The sequence below is a fragment of the Procambarus clarkii genome, chromosome 56, assembly GCF_040958095.1.
Source record: "Procambarus clarkii isolate CNS0578487 chromosome 56, FALCON_Pclarkii_2.0, whole genome shotgun sequence".
NCBI classification, from domain to species: Eukaryota; Metazoa; Arthropoda; class Malacostraca; order Decapoda; family Cambaridae; genus Procambarus; species Procambarus clarkii.
This window is the reverse complement of record NC_091205.1, coordinates 8777037-8799677: the sequence shown is the minus strand read 5'-3', so window position 1 is coordinate 8799677 and position 22641 is coordinate 8777037. Positions and strand designations below refer to the sequence as shown.

Here is a 22641-nt window from a genome sequence, read left to right as displayed (position 1 = left end):
CCGCCGCCACTGTCCGCCACCGCCGCTACTGTCCGCCCGCCGCCACTGTCCGCCCGCCGCCGCCACTGTCCGCCCGCCGCCACTATCCGCCACCGCCGCCACTGTCCGCCACAGCCGCCACTCTCTGCCGTACAGCCTCCCCTCTCTCCGTTAGTAAATAATTATAATTGTTAGTAAATAATAAAAGAAATATAAATTATTAGATTTTTTTTACCCTTAAATTGGTTTTAATATTTAAATTGAAAATAATAATATAATATAAAATATAATAAAAATAATATAATATAAAATATAATTTAATTTCAAGAAATTTAACTTTAAACACAAAGATGTAAAAAGGGTTCAGATTATTGGCTCAAACCTTTCATAAGAGATTCATATTGGTATATGAATGGATTATGAATGACTCATGTTAGGAGTGTAAAGTTGCCACAACATCTCAAATTAGTGTTAGATACATATGTCTTGGTTATAAGTTTTGGAAACCTATTTAAGTCCACACACAATATCGTATCTGATACGATAAAACAAACGTTTCCAATACTTTCAAATACTTTCCAGATATGTTGTGGCAACCTAAAATTGTTTGCTGGGAGGCCCCTCACACAAAGTTCTTAATATGATCCTAAGGTTTCTATCTAAAACCACTTCAAGATCTCTTTCTTGATCAGAATTCTTTATAGATCTCTGTGGCTCGATCATTGAAACTGAGTAAATTCGTTACACTGGACCTTCCAGATCGAAGACAGTACTGACAGTCTGATATATCATTTGTCTCCAGCTGTTCTTCACATTTAGCTTTAATTTATTTTCCAATATTTTCACTTACACTTGTAATACAGGGTACTCCTTCGAGGTTCCCTATAGTGTCCTTTATTGAAATAGAGTTTAACAACCATTTCAATGTCCCTATTTTCTTTTAGATTATATCTTAACATATAATTAATGTCCAACAGGACATGATTACTCTTTCCAAAGGGAGGATGGTATTGAATATCAAATATCTCTTCTCCTTTTTTTGTGAATATTTGATCTAGTACTGATGGACTAATTTATATAATAATCACTAGAAATTATTTAGATAAGAATTTGAATTTATGCATGTCTTTGTTTTGGCATGTCTTTGTTTTGGCATGCCTCCATTTCTGTTGTAATCCACAAGTTAGTAGGAATTATTAGCTAGAGGATCATTACTACAACACTTAACGAATGATGATTGGAAGTACATGTTAAGTAGACAGACTATGGATCACATATCTAAGAAAGGTCAATGGATTAAGACCGAAGCTGTTTAGCCAAATTAATAATTCCTGGAAAGAGGAATTATTCTTCGTCAGGCTTCTAGGATCAAGGTTACCGCTCTAGGGATAAGGTTAATCGGATTATACCTTCCTTGAGAGGCGTGGTGAAATGTTTGAGGCCATGGTTGGCTAAAGTCAGTCTGATTGTGGGAGTTGAACTGAGAAGTCCTCTGGATCTCCGTTTGTGGCAGCAGCGAAGTGTAGCAGACAGCTATGCGAGAACCTGATGTGATCTTAGTGACGAAGTAAGTCTGCAGTATGTGAGTATTGGTTGAAAGACTAACTGGGTGTGGAGCGTTGTAGTAATCATTATGTATTAGTGACTTAGGCGGAAGTTACGAGTGTGGGTGGTGACCGCGGAGGTCAAGTGGTCTATGGGTATTGGAAGTGTATTTACCTAATAGAGTATGTTAATATGTTACTATTTGTCAGAGTCTATTCTTTGTAATTAAATGACAAAACCCGATGGCCATTAAAGACCTTACATCTGTCCCCTCATAGTGTTCCTGGTTTGGTTGGTGAGGGAATGTTAGGGAATCGGTAGACGACATATTTGGTGGCAGCGCAAACAGGTTTTGGAACACTTTGCGAGATGAAGGATGTGTGTTTCTGGTTTAGTTGGTGAGGGAATGTTCGGGAAATGGTAGACGTCGGGTTGTGGTGAGAATGGTGGTTACTAGACGGAGGAAAGAAGGGTCAGGTGAGACCAGGTCAGAGGAGTTAGGTAATTAAAGGGACAAGGCTATTGTGGGGCACATGTGGGGTTTATTTCTTTCTTTCCAGATTCCCGCAATGAGAGACGGCTAAGATGCAAGTCTGGACCACTGAAGCATCGGGATCCAAAACAAGTGCAGTGTTCGTAGTGCGGATTATACAGTGTTCGTAGTGCGGAGTATACAGAGTGGCGAGGTAAACTAGCGCGGGTGAATGTGGGCCAGCGTGGGCCATGTGCGGCCATGTGCGGGCCAAGCGATGGGTGGGCTAAGCGAGCCGCACCTTGGAGCTTGTTTTATATCGTTGGTAAGGCGGTAATAGTGATAAAACGTTGCTAAGGACAAATCAAGCGTGAAAACTACGTAATATGACGTAAATTAAATTTCACGTAAAGTGTAAACCTAATATTTTAAAGATAATTAAATATTACGTAAAGATTCGAGCGATTTCAGGCGTTACATCGATACAGAAAATAGGCGAAGTAAATTGTGAACTCCTAGGCATAGCGAGCGACACGTAATTTGACGTCTGGGGTTCGATGTCTCGTGTACCGTGGAGAGGTCCATGGAGATTTTTTTGTGGGTGCAGGTAGCATTATGGAGAGGTATACCTGGGACACGGGGAGCGTGTCCCGTCGGTGGGGGTGTGTGGCATCCAGAGGTGGCGACGCAGTGTGTACTGGCGTTTGGACGCCAAGTGTAGTGCATGATTGTATATTGGCGGAATTACGAGGGTGAGTAGTGTAATGCATGTGTAGTGCCGTATTAGACGCCAGCGTAATGACTAGTTTACTGTAGTGTAATGTGCATGTTTTGACTGTTGATATTATGGATGTAGTATAGTGTATGACATTGTTGGCATTGTAGCGCCAAGGTGTAGCATGTGTAGCATAACTGGTTGTTGTAACACCGGGTGTATTGTAGACATTAGCGTTGAAGTATGTTAACGCAGGTGATAGAGTGTGGCGGGTGGCCACTACACAAGAAATTATGCCTGACGAGTGTTGCTCAGGTAATTAACGGATTACGAGAGAAAAGGGAGTGTGTGTGGCATCTGGTTACTTATTGGTGGTGTTATTGGTGGTGACGTCTCATGGTGTTTTGATGCGCTCTGGCGCAAGGCATATGCCTGTGGTGGTAATGGTGTTGGGGGACGCCGTGTGTGTTGTGTTGATGGCGTTGAAGACGCTGTGTGTATGTTGAGGGCGTTGGGGACGCCGTGTGTTGTGTTGAGGGCGTTGGGGACGCCGTGTGTTGTGTTGAGGGCGTTGGGGACGCCGTGTGTTGTGTTGAGGGCGTTGGGGACGCCGTGTGTTGTGTTGAGGGCGTTGGGGACGCCGTGTGTTGTGTTGAGGGCGTTGGGGACGTTGTGTGTTGTGTTGGGGACGCCGGGTGTTGTGTTGAGGGCGTTGGGGACGCCATTGGGTGGTGTAGTGTAGTGGCGTTTGGACGCCTGGTATGGAGTGTGGTGTTGTGGAGTATATGGTGGTGCAGGGGCGCCAGGTAGTGGTCGGTAAGGTGAGTATTGGCGTAGCAAGGTCGGTGTGTTAGGACGCACCCAGCAAACACAGAACGTTTGTGGACGTTTTTAAATGGTGCCACAAAGGTAATACTGTAACTTTTGACATAAATACGTATATCTGACGTTCTTAAAACCAAAGGATATAACTAAAAACATTTATTCTTGAGACACAGTTTTTTAAGATTTATGTAAAAATTTAAAAATAATAGTGAATGCTATGGTATTATAATGTTTTCATGCTTTATATTTAAGAATAAATAATTTTCAGTCAACATTTAGTTTTTTTTGTTTACTTTATGTAAACCTATCCAATTTACGTTCTTATAACATAAATATAACATTTATATGACGTCAGTATAACGTTATTTACACGACATCATTACGTTATTATGATGTTATATTAACATATAATTCCTGTATGAAAACCAGAATATATGTTGAACTTTATGTTTTAAACCTTGCAAAGTTATCATAAAACTTGGAATAAGACGGTAAGCATGGTTTACTTATGAAAATATACAAACAAATCAACAAAAACATTTTAACATAAAAAACATAAACATAACATAAATTGATTGCATGCATGGGAGTTAACTGGAACTCTGTAATATTGCATACATGAACCTTAAGGTACAAACCCAGTGTATTTACCCATGCAGTTCTTTCCTAAATCTAAATTTTTCCAATTTTTACACTTTGTTTCGAGTTCTATCTTGTGTTGCTACTTTTAATACCCCATTAATGTCCCCTTTGTTATGTCCATTCGTCCCATTGTGCACCTCTACTATATGTCACTCCTAATTCTTCGCTTTTCTAGAGAATGTAATATAAGCTTTGACAATCTTTCTTCATATGACAGGTTAACAGGTAGAATAGGACAGGTAGAACAAAGATTACCATTTATATATAGATAACTATTATAAGTCGGTTTGAATGAGTGAATTGCTGCTTGAAGATAGGTATATACACCTGCGGTACTATCAGATTGCATCGTGGTGAGCCTAAAACCCTTCAGATCCAAGCAAAGGGTAAAATGCCAGCAGATACAATTGCGAACACATTGATACCAAAATGAAAGATATATGACGAGAATTGAGGTAACCAAAGTGAAAAGAGTGTTCACATTACATTGCACTAGAGTGCTCCCGGGTTACTTTCTCTCACTTTCTCTGTTTTGTGCGGATGGTACACCTTGTTTTTGGAGTTTATATGCATTTAAACCTGTAGATAATTCTATTGCTAACACATTGATACCAAAATGAAAGACCTAGGATGACAATTGGGGTGACCAAAATGAAAGAGTGTATACATTTTATCGCTCTTGTGCGCTCCCTGGTAACACACTCTCGCTTACTCTGTTTGTTGCGGATGGTAAGCCGGACTTTTGGAGTTCATATGCCTTTAGTCCTGTAGAGAATTCTATTGCGAACACATTGATACCAAATTGAAAAACCTAGGATGAGAATTGAGGTAACAAAGTTGAAAAGGGTATACACTTTTCAGTATTACCACGCTCTCTAATGTAATGAGAGTTGCCTGAGGGTGGCTCAGCTTTCTTTTTCTGGTTCCCTTGGCCTACATTCATCTTGTCGGCGGGTGGAGCGCGCTGCTGGCTTTGACATTATATGCACATAGTTCTGTTGGGAATTCTATTGCGAACGCATTGATACCAAAATGAAAGACATAGGACGAGAATTAAGGTGACAAAGTTGAAAAGAGTATACACTTTTCAGTATTTCCGCACACTACCAGGGAATGTCTAAAAAAAACTGGAGTGTGGAGGGGTAACTTGCCCAAAACGCGAAAGTGTTTGGGGCGATTAACTTTCGTTCAGTACTATCATGCAAGAGAAGCCACACATCTATGGTTCATCCAAAAAAATCAGTAGACTTCTAGATGTTACTACTGCTCGGCTTAGACTCGGTTACAAGTATTTCTGGGAATTCTCATTATCTGCTGATGTAGATCTGACCAAATGTTAACTGTGTCAACAAAATTATTCGCACACCCTCCGTCACTATGTGATAGTGAATTCAGAGACAATTCTATAACCAATGTACCAACGATATGTAAATATTTCATTCAAAATGATCTGCTACCAGAAATTTTAGCCAAATATCCCCAGTTTGCTAACTGTAGGTAGTAACTAAGTGATTGTAACATATCCACCGCTGCCCACTGGATGGGGGGCGGTGTGCAGGACAAACATATCAATTGTAACACTAGCTCTCCACATATGTCAGTTGCTTAATTTAGAAACTGTACTTGTGGTCGATCTCGAACCCATTGTTGATGTGACGACTTATACTGAATTTTGTAACTAGCTCATCAAGATTGTAACTTGCTGAGCTAAATGAATTGTGGGGTTCAGTCCCTGAGCCCATTATGTGCCTCTGCAACCCTTTCCACTACCGCCCACAAGATGGGTATGGGGTGCATAATAAATGAACTAAACTAACTTTAAGGCATCCTGAAAGAAAGCTTGGAGGGCTTGAAAAATTGCAGACAAAGCCTTGAGGATAATCCTTGGGTGCCTTCGTACCACAAAGATACTTAATATGAGAAAGGAACTTAATATTCCGAGCGTTGTTTATCGTGTTACTAAAATTAACTGTCAAATTGGTATAAAAATGCTTAGGCTATCTCATCCTAACCCTTGCACAGAAGCCCTCCAGAATTTCTCTATTGAATGTAAACATTGTTTCAAATAGATAAATAAAATTGGAACTGAACTCAGAAAGTATCAGATTTATAATTTGTACCAAGAGAGACAACAATATCACTTTTCTGCACTGTAGGAAATTACACCCTTTTCAATTTTAATCCCTCCCTTTCCATCAAAGGAGCAAATTAGAGATCAGTCCCAGCTTTGTTTTGAGGCAAAGCTCAACGTCTTAAGCCATATTGATGCTCTGTCCACAGAGCATTCTCTCTCTCAAATCATATACACTGAAGGTTTCCTACAGCGCCCAACGGGTGCAGCTGGAAGTGCAGTTGTCCTGACAATAGGCTATGACTTATATTTTGAGTGGGGAGTCCGTATAAACAACTGGGCCTCTACCCTTCAGACTGAACTATTTGCCTTGCTCCTTGCACTGAAATGTGTACAAGTATCCAAACTTGATACATTAATTGTAAGTGACTCTTTATCATCCTTAATTGCTCTCAACTCCTTAAGACATAACTGTAACATGCTTGTGTCTGAAGCTAGACACAAATACAACAACAACTTTGAACTGCCCTGAACTATATCCGATCCTATCTTAGTAACAGACACCAATATGTAGCCATCAATGATATAACCTCTCCCACTCTACCACTTACCATAGGGGTGCCACAGAGCAGCATCCTAGGACCCTCCTGTTTCTTATATACATCAATGATCTCCCTAATGTCTCTAACATACTTAAACCTATATTGTTGGCTGATGATACTACTCATCTACTCTGACCCCAACCCATTCCTGTTAAATAATGTTGTAAACAATTAATTAAAAAAAGTCTACTTGTGGATGTCAACCAACAAACTCACACTAAACATAGAAAAGATCTACTATATCTTATTTGGAAACAAATCAACAAATGCAATTCAGCTTCAGATAGGTAATGTAAACATTAACAATAAAAATGATGGAAAGTTCCTTGGCCTATTCCTAGACAAGAGACTCACCTTCCGCACCCATATACAACACATAACTAAAAAGGTTTCTATAACAGTTGGTATACTCTCTAAGATCAGATATTATGTACCCTACTCTGCTCTCCTCTCACTCTATTATGCACTTATCTATCCCTATCATTCTTATGGTATTTGTGCTTGAGGTTCAACCTCTGCAAACTACCTCAAGCCCATCATCATCCAGTAAAAATCTGCTATCAGGACAATAACTAACTCTACCTTCAGACAACACACAGCTCCCTTGTTCAAATCCCTAAACATGCTAATCATAAATTCACTCCATACATTCTCCTGTGTAAATTACGTTTATAAAACCCTTTTTCTAAGTGCAAACCCTGTTCTGAAACTCTTCCTGGACAGATGTAATAGAACACATATGGCCACCCCACCAGTCATAAATATCTCTTTGATATCCCCAGAGTCAAACTTAATCTATGTAAACACTCTATGTAAATAAAGGTACCTAGTCTATGGAACTCACTCCCTAATGATTTGAAAAGCTGTCCAACTTCTGCCATATTCAAAAATAAAACCAAAAAGTACCTAATTTCATCTTCATAGTTTTCTACCATGGGCTTTATCTTCACACTGTTTCTAGTGTTACTCAATCCCCCAATATTTGTACCTAAGCCATATTACTTTAACATTGTAATCTTAGATATCATCTGATATCATGGTTGTTGTATTCAGTGCATATACTACTGCATTATTCCTTGAAACTTTTCCTCGAAATGATCTTCATATTGTGCTTCAGTGAACCAATGTATAACCCTGAAATGCAATCCTCATGTACCTAGTAATCCTTGTTTCTTTATTGTGTATTGTTATTATTGTGTATCATTCTGATCTGCTTTTGTGTCAAAATTTCTTCAAATTACCTGCAAACACTTTTGCTGATTTTACTGTAATTATTCTACTTAAAATTATCTGTACCTGTAAAGAAAAGCTGTAAAATACCTGCTAACATTTTTTATCAATTTTACTGTTAATTTATAAAAAAAATCTGTTTAAGGACTTACCCAAAACGCTATGCGTGCTAGTGGCTTTACAAGAATGTTAATTCAACTTATTTTCTATATTCTCTGTTAACCCCCAATGTAACTTCTTGTACATAAATAAATAAAAATAAAATAATAAAAATAACAAAATTATTAATGATGGGGTCAAGCGACGAGGGAGTAATTGCGCAAAGCGTCCCTCACCTGTGACGTCACAGCGTCATCTGACACCATATCAACACAGCGGCCATTTTGTCTTCAGTTCAGTCATGGCGAGGACAAACCCTTCATGCAAACTGCACCTACTATCAAGAAGAAGAAGATTTTGTGTTCCACCGATAGTATTATTGTAAGTACAGTAAACACTTATATTTTATATTTTATTATATTAATTGATTCTATTTTTCTGTAATAAAGGTCCAAGGGGGTGTTGAGTAAGGAACAAGGGTACTGTGTTGGGAAGTGAGGGCTGTTACTGGTGTCTGTGGGGATGTGAGGACTTGTACCAACCACTATCACCACCAGTACCTTGTCTTGCACCCTGCTTAGTATTCCTATTGAGATATGAAATATTATTGCATTCATATAATTATTCATTCACAGTCATTACTATTTTTATGGGCTATGTTCTGTTACCCTAATGCTTTTTATTCCTGGGCATGTCCATTTACTCTCCAGCCCTTCACAAGCCACTGCTGCACCCCCTCCATGCCCATACTTACTGTGCTTATTCTTACAGGACTGCACTGCATTATGTGGTGCTCACTGCCTGGACACCTTGGCAATGTAGAGACAGATATTCTGCAATACCGTGATATTAGCAGTAGAGTGATAAGCTGACACACGGGAGGTACAATAGAAAGAAGTTGAGTATCAACTCTTGTAATTTATATTGCTTCCAGTGAGTTTTTAGTTTTCTTATAATCGCTATGTTATCTATCCTCTACAACCTAGTTATCTGCTTGATACATGCATTATAGGGTTCTGGTAGTTGTTCTACTCACCAAGCCCTTCCAAGGCCAGGCTTGACATGTGAGAGCTTGATCCAACAGGCTGTTGCTTGGACAGGCCCCTCAGGCCCACATATCCACCACAGCCTTGTTTGTCCAGCACTTCTTGAAGATGTTCAGGTTTTCTCTTGAAGATGTCGACGGTTGTTCCAGCAATACTGTATTTCTTTTATTGCTGAAAACATGTTTTCAGCCATAAAAAAAATAATCCTGAATCCAGAAAAAAATCCCTTTTGTATCATCTGGAAATTTTCAAATATTGCTGATCAAACCTGAGTCTAAATTATTTGTATATATTATGAATTACAGAGGTCCCAGGACAGAGTTTTTGAGGAACTCCACTTACATTTTCCCACTCTGATTTAACCCCATTTATTGGGGTTATTGTGTTCAGTGGCTCGCTGAAATTGTGTTCAGTGGCTCGCTGAAAACAGTCATACTGATTGTGTGGTAAGGCGTACTGATTCTTGTGTGGTATTGTGGCAAGTGCAATAATATGTATTGTTTCATTGCAGATAAGAGATTCCAGATCGTTCCAGATTTCCGAAGTACTGAAATGCACACCATACAAGCTTGGTGGATCTAGGTGCAAGGTAAAATAATTTACATTTACTTGAATTTATTTTTAGCTAATTATCAGTATATATATAATATATTTATATGCATATATATATATATATATATATATATATATATATATATATATATATATATATATATATATGTCGTACCTAATAGCCAGAACGCACTTCTCAGCCTACTATTCAAGGCCTGATTTGCCTAATAAGCCAAGTTTTCATGAATTAATGTTTTTTCGTCTACCTAACCTACCTAACCTAACCTAACCTAGCTTTTTTTGGCTACCTAACCTAACCTTACCTATAAATATAGGTTAGGTTAGGTTAGGTAGGGTTGGTTAGGTTCGGTCATATATCTACGTTAATTTTAACTCCAATAAAATAAAATTGACCTCATACATAGAGAAAAGGGTTGCTTTATCATTTCATAAGAAAAAAATTATAGTAAATATATTAATTCAGGAAAACTTGGCTTACTAGGCAAATCGGGCCTTGAATAGTAGGCTGAGAAGTGAGTTCTGGCTACTAGGTACGACATATATATATATATATATATATGTCGTACCTAGTAGCCAGAACGCACTTGTCAGCCTACTATGCAAGGCCCGATTTGCCTAATAAGCCAAGTTTTCATGAATTAATATATTTTCTCTAATAGTTTCCTTATGAAAAGATAAAGCTACCCATTTCATTATGTATGAGGTCAATTATTTTTTATTGTAGTTAAAATTAACGTAGATATATGACCAAACCTAACCAACCCTACCTAACCTAACCTATCTCTATAGGTTAGGTTAGGTTAGGTAGCCGAAAAAGTTAGGTTAGGTTAGGTTAGGTAGGTTAGGTCGTCGAAAAACAATTAATTCATGAAAACTTGGCTTATTGGGCAAATCGGGCCTTGCATAGTAGGCTGAGAAGTGCGTTCTGGCTACTAGGTACGACATATATATATATATATATATATATATATATATATATATATATGTCGTACCTAGTAGCCAGAACTCACTTCTCAGCCTACTATTCAAGGCCCGATTTGCCTAATAAGCCAAGTTTTCCTGAATTAATATATTTACTATAATTTTTTTCTTATGAAATGATAAAGCTACCCTTTTCACTATGTATGAGGTCAATTTTTTTTTATTGGAGTTAAAATTAACGTAGATATATGACCGAACCTAACCAACCCTACCTAACCTAACCTAACCTATATATATAGGTAAGGTTAGGTTAGGTAGCCAAAAAAAGCTAGGTTAGGTTAGGTTAGGTAGGTTAGGTAGACGAAAAAACATTAATTCATGAAAACTTGGCTTATTAGGCAAATCGGGCCTTGCATAGTAGGCTGAGAAGTGAGTTCTGGCTACTAGGTACGACATATATATATATATATATATATATATATATATATATATATATATATATATATGTCGTACCTAGTAGCCAGAACGCACTTCTCAGCCTACTATGCAAGGCCCGATTTGCCTAATAAGCCAAGTTTTCATGAATTAATTGTTTTTCGACTACCTAACCTACCTAACCTAACCTAACCTAACTTTTTCGGCTACCTATCCAAACCTAACGTATAAAGATAGGTTAGGTTAGGTTAGGTAGGGTTGGTTAGGTTCGGTCATATATCTACGTTAATTTTAACTCCAATAAAAAAAAATTGACCTCATACATAATGAAATGGGTAGCTTTATCATTTCATAAGAAAAAAATTAGAAAAAATATATTAACTCAGGAAAACTTGGCTTATTAGGCAAATCGGGCCTTGCATAGTAGGCCAAAAAGTGAGTTCTGGCTACTAGGTACGACATATATATATATATATATATATATATATATATATATATATATATATATACACAGTATATAAATATATATATAATATATTATATGTGTGTGTGTATAAATTTGTGTGTGTGTGTAAATCACGGAAATTAACATGTGGTGAAAAATGTGAGTGTCAGACCACGGAAGAAGAATTGAAACAGGAAATTCCTTAAGTACTTTCATATTTAAATAATACATGTTCAGAAGGAATCAAGTAAATGTAAATTATTTCAGGAGGAATGATTCCTTCTGAAGATAAGTACTTTCGTATTTCAATAATATATCTTCAGAAGGAATCATTCCTCCTGAAATAATTTACATTTACTTGATTCCTTCTGAACACGTATTATTTAAATATGAAAGTACTTAAGGAAATCCTAAGTGTAGTTACAGGATGAGAGCTACACTCGTGGTGTCCCATTTTCCCAGCACTCTTTGTCATATAATGCTTTGAAACTTTTGACGGTTTTGGCCTCCACCACCTTCTCACCTAACTTGTTCCAACCGTTTACCATTCTGTTTGCAAAAGTGAATTATCTTATATTTCTTCGGCATCTTTGTTTAGTTCGTTTAAATCTATAAACTCTTGTTCTTGAAATTCCAGGTCTCGGGAAATCTTCCCTATCAAGTTTATCAATTCCTGTTACTGTTTTGTACGTAGTGATCATATCTTCTCTTTTCCTTCTGTCTTCTAGTTTTGGAATATTTAATGCCTCTAATGTCTCCTCATAAATCCTGCCCTTCAGTTTTGGTATGAATGTTTGTGTGCCTTCATCGTATATTTTGCAAAATATGGAATACATCTCATTTACTTTACTTTAAGAATATGGTTCGATCAATTAAAAACCCTCTTGTTGAAATTGCAAAGAGACTGAAAGAGATGCAGCATGCTCAATGGATTATATATTAGTGATTATTATTAGGATTATATATTAGTGAATCATATTAGTGATTCAATTATTATGGTCATAAAACAATAAACAAATAGTTTTGCTGTTATTACACTCTATTCACAGGTTATATATAAGTACAGTATCTGCATGTTTTGTTCACCATTACAAACCACTAAGTTGGTTTGATTTTTGTTGAGATTGTTATTTATGATAAGATTCCTTACGTTACCTGAGAATGAAGCTATGTTGGTATTGGGAAATCTATAGATGGCTCCAATAGTCAAGGAGGATTTAAGGGATTTACTGGAGAACTTGGCAAAGGTATATTCACAATAGTCGTCTCTATTACTAATGACACTATTGCAGATGAAGGTATCTTTGTAAGATATTGCTATGCCACCTCCTTTTTTTATTAGGCCTGCAGTTGTGAATGGCTTTATTATCAGCCAAGTTGTAGCATACAACATAGCATATGTATATGGCATATATATATATATATATATATATATATATATATATATATATATATATATATTCATTCAAAATTCGTCAGTGTACTACATTTTTGTTGTTGCTTTTAGGTGATGCTTTTAACCAGTGTACGTGGGTCTGATTGTGCAACCACGGTTCGAAGAATAATGAAGATATGAACAAACGGTCTGTGGTCACTATACAGTCTGGAAGGGCAAAAGAAGAAATTGGCATTTCTACAAAAACAAGAACTATATAATGTTATTTTAAGTAAGTAACCAAAAAATTAAATAATTTTTTTAAAGTTTAAAATTCACTTAAAAATTTAAATTTTAAGTTAAAAAATTTTAACCAAAAAACTTAATATTTTTCATATTTGGAACCATTCCATAATATTTTCCCAAGCATAAATGATTATATTTCTATCACTTGCTCTTAAGATTGTTTCATTTAATAGAGGTTGGGCATAATTGTTCTCTGCTGCTAATAGAACTGACTGACTTAGCTATAGGAAAATGTAAACTTAATTGGTTTATCCATTACAGTATTTTGCAGTTTATTTCATGATCCTGTGCTTAATACTTGCATAAATAGTAGATTACAAAATGCATTTTTATATCATTAGTATTGAATAATAATAATGGAAATAATTGACTTATAAATGATGTACAATTAATTGGTAGGTGATATTATATTATTAATATTTTTTCATTCTTGCAAAGCCTTAACAAAGCCATTAACATGTTAATATAAACTTGATCACCTTCCACTTATTTTCTCATGTGCTACCTACATGTACAAAACCTTATTCCTAAATGCATATTTTGTTCTGAAACTTGTCCTTTATATGTTGTGTATCACCATCTCTGGAGAGTTTTATCTGATTGATGTATAAATTACTTTTAATTTTACAGAATATTATTGTTATACTGAATTTATTATTATATAAATAACTTAATTTTACAGAATCATCTATCAACGCACATCCACAAGTTGAGGAGGAGGATGTGACCTTCCAGATTTCTGAAGTACTGAAACATGCACCAAACAGGCCTGGTGGATCTAGGTACAAGGTAAAATAATTTAATTTTTTTTTTTTTTTTTTTTTACTAATTGTCCGATATATATATATATATATATATATATATATATATATATATATATATATATATATATATATATATATATATAATATATATATATATATATATATATATATATATATATATATATAAATATATATATAATGTGTCGTACCTAGTAGCCAGAATGCACATCTCAGCCTACTATGCAAGGCCCGATTTGCCTAATAAGCCAAGTTTTCATGAATTAATGTTTTTTCGACTACCTAACCTAACATTTTCAGCTACCTAACCTAACCTATAAAGATAGGTTAGGTAGGGTTGGTTAGGTTCGGTCATATATCTATATTAATTTTAACTCCAATAAAAAAAGAATTGACCTCATACATAATGAAATGGATAGCTTTATCATTTCATAAGAAAAAAAATAGAGAAAATATATTAATTCATGAAAACTTGGCTTATTAGGCAAATCGGGCCTTGCATAGAAGGCTGAAAAGTGCATTCTGGCTACTAGGTACGACATATATATATATATATATATATATATATATATATATATATATATATATATATATATATATATATATATATATATATATATATATATATATATATATATAGTGTGTGTGTGTGTGTGTAATTACCTAAGTGTAGTTACAGGATGAGACCGTCTTCCCAGCACTCTTTGTCATATAACACTTTGAAACTACTGACAGTCTTGGCCTCCACCACCTTCTCACCAAACTTGTTCCAACCGTCTACCACGCTATTTGCGAAAGTGAATTTTCTTATATTTCTTTAACATCTGTGTTAAGCTAGTTTCAATCTATGACCTCCTGTTCTTGAAGTTCCAGGTCTCAGGAAATCTTCCCTGTCGATTTTATCAATTCCTGTTACTATTTTGTATGTAGTGATCATATCACCTCTTTCTTCTGTCTTTTAGTTTTGGCATATTTAATGCCTCTAACCTCTCCTCGTAGCTCTTGCCCTTCAGTTCTGGGAGCCACTTAGTAGCATGTCTTTGCACCTTTTCCAGTTTGTTGATGTGCTTCTTAAGATATGGGCCAACTTATGTTGTTGGGCACCACACAACAGCTGCATATTCTAGCTTTGGCGTAACAAAAGTCATGAACAATTTCTTTAGTATATCACCATCCATGTATTTAAACGCAATTCTAAAGTTAGAAAGCGTAGCATAGGCTCCTCGCACAATATTCTTTATGTGGTCCTCAGGTGATAGTTTTCTATCTAGAACCACCCCTAGATTCTTTCTTTATCAGAATTCTTTAAAGATTTCTCACATAATGTATAGGTTGTGTGGGGTCTATGTTCTCCTGTTCCACATTCCATAACATGGCATTTATTAACATTAAATTCCATTTGCCAAGTGGTGCTCCATATACTTATTTTATCCAGGTTTTCTTGAAGGGCATGACAATCATCTAAATTTCTTATCCTTCCTATTATCTTAGCATCATCAGCAAACATGTTCATGTAATTCTGTATACCAACTGGTAGATCATTTATGTAGACAATAAACATCACTGGTGCAAGAACTGAACCCTGTGGTACTCCACTTGTGACATTTCTCCAGTCCGATACATTGCCTCTGATTATTGCCCTCATTTTTCTATCAGTCAGAAAATTTTTCATCCATGTTAGAAGCTTACCTGTCACCCCTCCAATATTTTCCAGTTTCCAGAACAACCTCTCTATGTGGAACTCTGTCGAATGCCTTTTTTAGGTCCAGATAGATGCAGTCAACCCAACCATCTCTTTCCTGTAATATATCTGTTGCTCGATCATAGAAACTGAGTAAATTCGATACACAGGATCTTCCAAATCGAAAACCATACTGTCTGTCTGAAATTATATCATTTCTCTCTAGGTGTTCTACCCATTTAGTTTTAATTATTTTTTCCAATATTCCAATTCCAATTTTTTCCAATAATGTGTGTGTGTGTATGTATATTTGTGTTGTTGAATATGACCGAAAGTCATAGTCTTTCTGCCCCTCTCCTTACTGCTATTGTTGTTTCTCGCATCTTTGTATTGCTTGTATGTTTGGGCAATTTTTCCCTTTTTCCTAGTTCTGCATCTCTGCTTTTGTATAAATTTTGTTGTGCCATTATCATATATTTCACAAAACTTGACATACATCTCATTTACTTCATGTCCTAACAGCAAGTGTTTGTCAAATTCCTTAAGGATATATCTGAGTTCCCCATAATGACCTCTCCACAAGTCAGGTTTTTCAACTGCTTCAAGCACATTTTCTTCCAGATTATAATGCATTGCATACTTTATTCCCAAAAAGACATGGTCACTTTTACCCAAGTGACAATGTCACTTGGGTAAAAGGAGGGAGGTACTGAAAGGAGGAAAAGGGAGGTACCAAAGGAGGGAGGTACTGAATGATAAATATATCTTTCTCTTTCCTGGTAAATATAATATCCAGCATGGAGGGAACATCCCCTTCCCTCATCCTCGTAGCTTGTTTAACATGTAGAAACATGAATGTTTACAGGGTGAGGTTTACGAAATTATATATATATATATATATATATATATATATATAATCTTTGGACAACACCCACCAGTGGGACTCGAACCCAGAAAGCACAACTACCTTCCAGTAGCTGGCATAACTAGTATGCTTTAACCCACTACGCCATCAGACCTTACAAAAGAAGTAGATAGTTCGAGATATATATATCTCAAACATCTCTACCTCCCGAAGGCACCAGATGAGTGAGGGGTCAGTCTGCAATTTTCGTCAAGCCACTGTCAATGTGAGAGAACTCGTGTCCAGCTTATAAGCCTATACTTGCATAAACCACAAGTGAAGATAAACAATCTTTGGACAACACCCACCAGTGGGACTCGAACCCAGAAAGCACAACTACCTTCCAGTAGCTGGCATAACTAGTATGCTTTAACCCACTACGCCATCAGACCTTACAAAAGAAATAGATAGTTCGAGATATATATATCTCAAACATCTCTACCTCCCGAAGGCACCAGATGAGTGAGGGGTCAGTCTGCAATTTTCGTCAAGCCACTGTCAATGTGAGAGAACTCGTGTCCAGCTTATAAGCCTATACTTGCATAAACCACAAGTGAAGATAAACAATCTTTGGACAACACCCACCAGTGGGACTCGAACCCAGAAAGCACAACTACCTTCCAGTAGCTGGCATAACTAGTATGCTTTAACCCACTACGCCATCAGACCTTACAAAAGAAGTAGATAGTTCGAGATATATATATCTCAAACATCTCTACCTCCCGAAGGCACCAGATGAGTGAGGGGTCAGTCTGCAATTTTCGTCAAGCCACTGTCAATGTGAGAGAACTCGTGTCCAGCTTATAAGCCTATACTTGCATAAACCACAAGTGAAGATAAACAATCTTTGGACAACACCCACCAGTGGGACTCGAACCCAGAAAGCACAACTACCTTCCAGTAGCTGGCATAACTAGTATGCTTTAACCCACTACGCCATCAGACCTTACAAAAGAAGTAGATAGTTCGAGATATATATATCTCAAACATCTCTACCTCCCGAAGGCACCAGATGAGTGAGGGGTCAGTCTGCAATTTTCGTCAAGCCACTGTCAATGTGAGAGAACTCGTGTCCAGCTTATAAGCCTATACTTGCATAAACCACAAGTGAAGATAAACAATCTTTGGACAACACCCACCAGTGGGACTCGAACCCAGAAAGCACAACTACCTTCCAGTAGCTGGCATAACTAGTATGCTTTAACCCACTACGCCATCAGACCTTACAAAAGAAGTAGATAGTTCGAGATATATATATCTCAAACATCTCTACCTCCCGAAGGCACCAGATGAGTGAGGGGTCAGTCTGCAATTTTCGTCAAGCCACTGTCAATGTGAGAGAACTCGTGTCCAGCTTATAAGCCTATACTTGCATAAACCACAAGTGAAGATAAACAATCTTTGGACAACACCCACCAGTGGGACTCGAACCCAGAAAGCACAACTACCTTCCTAGCAACTAGCTTGACGAAAATTGCAGACTGACCCCTCACTCATCTGGTGCCTTCGGGAGGTAGAGATGTTTGAGATATATATATCTCGAACTATCTACTTCTTTTGTAAGGTCTGATGGCGTAGTGGGTTAAAGCATACTAGTTATGCCAGCTACTGGAAGGTAGTTGTGCTTTCTGGGTTCGAGTCCCACTGGTGGGTGTTGTCCAAAGATTGTTTATCTTCACTTGTGGTTTATGCAAGTATAGGCTTATAAGCTGGACACGAGTTCTCTCACATTGACAGTGGCTTGACGAAAATTGCAGACTGACCCCTCACTCATCTGGTGCCTTCGGGAGGTAGAGATGTTTGAGATATATATATCTCGAACTATCTACTTCTTTTGTAAGGTCTGATGGCGTAGTGGGTTAAAGCATACTAGTTATGCCAGCTACTGGAAGGTAGTTGTGCTTTCTGGGTTCGAGTCCCACTGGTGGGTGTTGTCCAAAGATTGTTTATCTTCACTTGTGGTTTATGCAAGTATAGGCTTATAAGCTGGACACGAGTTCTCTCACATTGACAGTGGCTTGACGAAAATTGCAGACTGACCCCTCACTCATCTGGTGCCTTCGGGAGGTAGAGATGTTTGAGATATATATATCTCGAACTATCTACTTCTTTTGTAAGGTCTGATGGCATAGTGGGTTAAAGCATACTAGTTATGCCAGCTACTGGAAGGCAGTTGTGCTTTCTGGGTTCGAGTCCCACTGGTGGGTGTTGTCCAAAGATTGTTTATCTTCACTTGTGGTTTATGCAAGTATAGGCTTATAAGCTGGACACGAGTTCTCTCACATTGACAGTGGCTTGACGAAAATTGCAGACTGACCCCTCACTCATCTGGTGCCTTCGGGAGGTAGAGATGTTTGAGATATATATATCTTGAACTATCTACTTCTTTTGTAAGGTCTGATGGCGTAGTGGGTTAAAGCATACTAGTTATGCCAGCTACTGGAAGGTAGTTGTGCTTTCTGGGTTCGAGTCCCACTGGTGGGTGTTGTCCAAAGATTGTTTATCTTCACTTGTGGTTTATGCAAGTATAGGCTTATAAGCTGGACACGAGTTCTCTCACATTGACAGTGGCTTGACGAAAATTGCAGACTGACCCCTCACTCATCTGGTGCCTTCGGGAGGTAGAGATGTTTGAGATATATATATCTCGAACTATCTACTTCTTTTGTAAGGTCTGATGGCGTAGTGGGTTAAAGCATACTAGTTATGCCAGCTACTGGAAGGTAGTTGTGCTTTCTGGGTTCGAGTCCCACTGGTGGGTGTTGTCCAAAGATTGTTTATCTTCACTTGTGGTTTATGCAAGTATAGGCTTATAAGCTGGACACGAGTTCTCTCACATTGACAGTGGCTTGACGAAAATTGCAGACTGACCCCTCACTCATCTGGTGCCTTCGGGAGGTAGAGATGTTTGAGATATATATATCTCGAACTATCTACTTCTTTTGTAAGGTCTGATGGCGTAGTGGGTTAAAGCATACTAGTTATGCCAGCTACTGGAAGGTAGTTGTGCTTTCTGGGTTCGAGTCCCACTGGTGGGTGTTGTCCAAAGATTGTTTATCTTCACTTGTGGTTTATGCAAGTATAGGCTTATAAGCTGGACACGAGTTCTCTCACATTGACAGTGGCTTGACGAAAATTGCAGACTGACCCCTCACTCATCTGGTGCCTTCGGGAGGTAGAGATGTTTGAGATATATATATCTCGAACTATCTACTTCTTTTGTAAGGTCTGATGGCGTAGTGGGTTAAAGCATACTAGTTATGCCAGCTACTGGAAGGTAGTTGTGCTTTCTGGGTTCGAGTCCCACTGGTGGGTGTTGTCCAAAGATTGTTTATCTTCACTTGTGGTTTATGCAAGTATAGGCTTATAAGCTGGACACGAGTTCTCTCACATTGACAGTGGCTTGACGAAAATTGCAGACTGACCCCTCACTCATCTGGTGCCTTCGGGAGGTAGAGATGTTTGAGATATATATATCTCGAACTATCTACTTCTTTTGTAAGGTCTGATGGCGTAGTGGGTTAAAGCATACTAGTTATGCCAGCTACTGGAAGGTAGTTGTGCTTTCTGGGTTCGAGTCCCACTGGTGGGTGTTGTCCAAAGATTGTTTATCTTCACTTGTGGTTTATGCAAGTATAGGCTTATAAGCTGGACACGAGTTCTCTCACATTGACAGTGGCTTGACGAAAATTGCAGACTGACCCCTCACTCATCTGGTGCCTTCGGGAGGTAGAGATGTTTGAGATATATATATCTCGAACTATCTACTTCTTTTGTAAGGTCTGATGGCGTAGTGGGTTAAAGCATACTAGTTATGCCAGCTACTGGAAGGTAGTTGTGCTTTCTGGGTTCGAGTCCCACTGGTGGGTGTTGTCCAAAGATTGTTTATCTTCACTTGTGGTTTATGCAAGTATAGGCTTATAAGCTGGACACGAGTTCTCTCACATTGACAGTGGCTTGACGAAAATTGCAGACTGACCCCTCACTCATCTGGTGCCTTCGGGAGGTAGAGATGTTTGAGATATATATATCTCGAACTATCTACTTCTTTTGTAAGGTCTGATGGCGTAGTGGGTTAAAGCATACTAGTTATGCCAGCTACTGGAAGGTAGTTGTGCTTTCTGGGTTCGAGTCCCACTGGTGGGTGTTGTCCAAAGATTGTTTATCTTCACTTGTGGTTTATGCAAGTATAGGCTTATAAGCTGGACACGAGTTCTCTCACATTGACAGTGGCTTGACGAAAATTGCAGACTGACCCCTCACTCATCTGGTGCCTTCGGGAGGTAGAGATGTTTGAGATATATATATCTCGAACTATCTACTTCTTTTGTAAGGTCTGATGGCGTAGTGGGTTAAAGCATACTAGTTATGCCAGCTACTGGAAGGTAGTTGTGCTTTCTGGGTTCGAGTCCCACTGGTGGGTGTTGTCCAAAGATTGTTTATCTTCACTTGTGGTTTATGCAAGTATAGGCTTATAAGCTGGACACGAGTTCTCTCACATTGACAGTGGCTTGACGAAAATTGCAGACTGACCCCTCACTCATCTGGTGCCTTCGGGAGGTAGAGATGTTTGAGATATATATATCTCGAACTATCTACTTCTTTTGTAAGGTCTGATGGCGTAGTGGGTTAAAGCATACTAGTTATGCCAGCTACTGGAAGGTAGTTGTGCTTTCTGGGTTCGAGTCCCACTGGTGGGTGTTGTCCAAAGATTGTTTATCTTCACTTGTGGTTTATGCAAGTATAGGCTTATAAGCTGGACACGAGTTCTCTCACATTGACAGTGGCTTGACGAAAATTGCAGACTGACCCCTCACTCATCTGGTGCCTTCGGGAGGTAGAGATGTTTGAGATATATATATCTCGAACTATCTACTTCTTTTGTAAGGTCTGATGGCGTAGTGGGTTAAAGCATACTAGTTATGCCAGCTACTGGAAGGTAGTTGTGCTTTCTGGGTTCGAGTCCCACTGGTGGGTGTTGTCCAAAGATTGTTTATCTTCACTTGTGGTTTATGCAAGTATAGGCTTATAAGCTGGACACGAGTTCTCTCACATTGACAGTGGCTTGACGAAAATTGCAGACTGACCCCTCACTCATCTGGTGCCTTCGGGAGGTAGAGATGTTTGAGATATATATATCTCGAACTATCTACTTCTTTTGTAAGGTCTGATGGCGTAGTGGGTTAAAGCATACTAGTTATGCCAGCTACTGGAAGGTAGTTGTGCTTTCTGGGTTCGAGTCCCACTGGTGGGTGTTGTCCAAAGATTGTTTATCTTCACTTGTGGTTTATGCAAGTATAGGCTTATAAGCTGGACACGAGTTCTCTCACATTGACAGTGGCTTGACGAAAATTGCAGACTGACCCCTCACTCATCTGGTGCCTTCGGGAGGTAGAGATGTTTGAGATATATATATCTCGAACTATCTACTTCTTTTGTAAGGTCTGATGGCGTAGTGGGTTAAAGCATACTAGTTATGCCAGCTACTGGAAGGTAGTTGTGCTTTCTGGGTTCGAGTCCCACTGGTGGGTGTTGTCCAAAGATTGTTTATCTTCACTTGTGGTTTATGCAAGTATAGGCTTATAAGCTGGACACGAGTTCTCTCACATTGACAGTGGCTTGACGAAAATTGCAGACTGACCCCTCACTCATCTGGTGCCTTCGGGAGGTAGAGATGTTTGAGATATATATATCTCGAACTATCTACTTCTTTTGTAAGGTCTGATGGCGTAGTGGGTTAAAGCATACTAGTTATGCCAGCTACTGGAAGGTAGTTGTGCTTTCTGGGTTCGAGTCCCACTGGTGGGTGTTGTCCAAAGATTGTTTATCTTCACTTGTGGTTTATGCAAGTATAGGCTTATAAGCTGGACACGAGTTCTCTCACATTGACAGTGGCTTGACAAAAATTGCAGACTGACCCCTCACTCATCTGGTGCCTTCGGGAGGTAGAGATGTTTGAGATATATATATCTCGAACTATCTACTTCTTTTGT

At 38.3% G+C, this 22641-nt stretch overlaps 1 long non-coding RNA gene across 2 annotated transcripts in view; it reads left to right on the top strand.

The window, feature by feature from the left end:
• LOC138353074 (uncharacterized) overlaps positions 1-22641 on the top strand; it is a 47164-nt gene that overhangs the window by 21629 nt on the left and 2894 nt on the right. Inside the window, exons 1-3 of one of the 2 annotated variants that reach the window (XR_011223020.1) lie at positions 8462-8561; positions 13108-13267; positions 13964-14070. This is a non-coding gene — a long non-coding RNA (uncharacterized lncRNA). Of the gene's footprint in view, positions 1-8461; positions 8562-13107; positions 13268-13963; positions 14071-22641 lie in introns of those variants that run through there. The other variant, XR_011223019.1, reaches the window with a different exon arrangement.